Source organism: Nicotiana tomentosiformis, chromosome 10 (genome assembly GCF_000390325.3).
Source record: "Nicotiana tomentosiformis chromosome 10, ASM39032v3, whole genome shotgun sequence".
Lineage (NCBI taxonomy): Eukaryota > Viridiplantae > Streptophyta > Magnoliopsida > Solanales > Solanaceae > Nicotiana > Nicotiana tomentosiformis.
Window position 1 is genome coordinate 24,915,624 of NC_090821.1, and position 2,951 is coordinate 24,918,574.

The window sequence follows — 2,951 nt, forward strand, 5'->3', positions numbered from 1 at the left end:
TGACAGCAGCTACTAACTCCCAAAGTTGTTTATCCTAAAAATCGAGTAACAATTAAACTTATATTGTGGTTTTAAGAATATGTGATTTAACCTAGTACCAATTGATAAACAACGAATTAAATAAATAAATTGGACAATAAAATAAATCAAACCGGTCTGCAAACAATGCCTCGACCTCGATTCGAGATAGTCTCAAGATTAGTTAATAAGAACAGTAGAGGATAGAACAAACAGCGATGAATAATGATGAACAAAGAAAACATTGTATATGTATATTCTTATCAATGAATAATGATCCCCCTTACAAGTGAATGGGATCCCTCTTTATATAACAGAGGAATCCTAAATAAGTGACAACTCTAATAACGGAAGTAGATCCCATGATTGATACTAATAACCGCTTTGATTTGATCTGTTCCAGGATTTTCGCCGTGAATTTCGATCGGACACTGATATCTCGCCATTCTGTTATTATGCCTTACTCAAAGTCAGTCATGCTTGATCTCGATTGTTGCTGGCCTCGATCTCAATGAACACTTCGATCTCCAAGCGTGATGTTCTATCTTTGAGCTCGAGCTCGAGCCCGATCTATTATGAGGTTACCCTCGAGGCAACTCCCCTGCCAATGAAATTGGGTATGCCAGATTTTTGACCGTATACAGATAGTCCCCTCATTTTTTGGAGTGTAACGAGAAGAAACGAATTTGATACTTTGATTTAAAACCTCGATCAATTATGACGTCAACATCGTGACGTAAGCGATATAAGCGTCGTGTCTGAACAGTTCCCAAGGTCATTAATTAATGCCAGTTGATGGTCGGCCACCATTGCTTTCAAACCATCAAAGTGGCTATTATAAATAGACCACCTTCATAATCTTCTCAAACTTTAATTTCAAACTTCTTCCAATCTTCAAAAGCTCTTCTATTCTCTTCAAGTTCATCAACTTTGCTTGCTTCCGTTTTCCAATCCCTTATTAAAACATAAATTTCGCCTTCTTCTTCCTTAAACATTATATAGCAATGGCAAAAACATCAAAGACCGTTCCTCAAGAAGAAAAGGCCTACTCATCGCGGTCGGCCGGTGATAAAACACCGGTGGAGCCACGTATCGAAGAGTGCATCCCCGGGCCATGTGAACTTACTTCTGACTTTAAAGTCAAAAAATCCTCTTCGGTTCCTGGCCGATGCGAGCTCATGTCTAGGTACATATGTTCGATGTCCGAAGGCGATCTCGAGTAGGTGAAAAAAGACTGCCACTGGGAGAATAAGAGGTGGTGATTCCTACCCCCGAGGAGAACATCACCACTCATGTGAAATGGTTCTTAAGTGTGTATACTTACCCTTTCACACAAGGTTCCGTCGATCCTGTCATAATCGACTTATGCCGCTAATACCAGGCAACCCTAAGCCAGATCTACCCCTTTTTGGCGAATTGTCATTTTGCTCAGATTCTTCTCGAGCAAGGTCGAGGGTATGTCTTTCACCCTTGATCATCTCATTAGGCTATACAACCCCCGTCTATATCGGGGAAGACTGATAAGGCTTCAGTGCCGGGCCACGAAGATGTTGTTCTCGAGCATCGACGAGGACAAGGACCGGGGATGGATAGGCCGATTTGTCCGAGTCAGGACCTCCGACTTAATCCCTGCCGAGAAGATTCCATTCCCCGAAGAATGGAATATGAAGCATAAGTAGAATCTCATCGATAACGTTTGATTACTTGTTATGTTTCCTTTACATCTTCTCATCTATATTCTTCTTTATGGTGCAGCTTCCCCCTGGTTTCCTGGTGCAGTCCCGGATCTTGCAGGTTGGGTTCGACAACTGGTTTCAACCTCTTCGTATGCTGAGCGCTCGTGGCGCGATTTGGCCAAGGGCCGATGGGAGGCCAAAAATCATGGTAAGTTCCCTGTCCGTGTTTAATGCTTCCCTGTGAAATACTTTTTTAACTAAATTTCTTCTCATACAGGTCTTAGAGATAATATCGTCATGAGGTCTCCTCCCCTCGGGGAAGGGGAGGCCCCGAAGCCGACCAAAGACAACAGAAGGAGAAGGGCCTCGACTCTAGATACCCCAAAGCCCAAGAAAAGCAGGGCTCGAAAGTCGAAGACTGATCCCTCCGACCTGTCTGCCGATGTAGTCCAAACGCTACGAAATGAATACCAGGAGGGAGAAGATGCCGACTGCCTGCTGGTGGCTAGGAAGAGGGAAAGCATCGAAGCTTTGAGAATTGCTAAGCCGGTGACGGTCGAGGAGGTTGAGCCACAGATCGAGGTAATCTCGAGGGAAGGTCCGAGCAGGGTCCCCGAGTGTGTTGATAATGCCTCCCGCCGTGATGAGCAATCGGCGGGTGTGCCCGCCCCAAGTGACCCACTCGGGGAAATTAACATTGATGATTCACCGCCCAGCCCCACATTCTCTGAGGGGCAGTTTCGGGATGCCCGATCCATGGGGACCTCCGATGTAGGGACGACCCCCCGAAGGGGAGTATATATTTCACGACTACTTCGCGGGGGTCGATGATGTCCTTGAACTCGACATGTCACTCATTTTTAATGAGGCTCAGCGGCTTCTGAACCAAGTGAGTTTTAGCCCATGTTACCATGTTTGCATTTATTCTTTCTGTATAGGCTACGACGCTCTATCGAGAAACGTCCTCCAAATATCGAGCTGAGCTGGCCCGATGTGAGGCTGATCTCAAAAAGCTTACGGGGGAGAGAAACGCCCTCAAACTCCTCTATGTGCTCAAAGAAGAGGAGATCATGAGTATTCGAGCCGAACTGACAAGAGCTCATCAAGATTAGACCGAGCTCATTGAATGGGTAATGTAAATTTTTATGAGCTTGTTATGTATTAATTTGATATTGGTGACTAACACGTTGATCCTGCAGGTTCAGCAAAAGGCCAAATTGGTTAAGCAGCTTCGTGAGGAGGCCAAGATGAATGAGG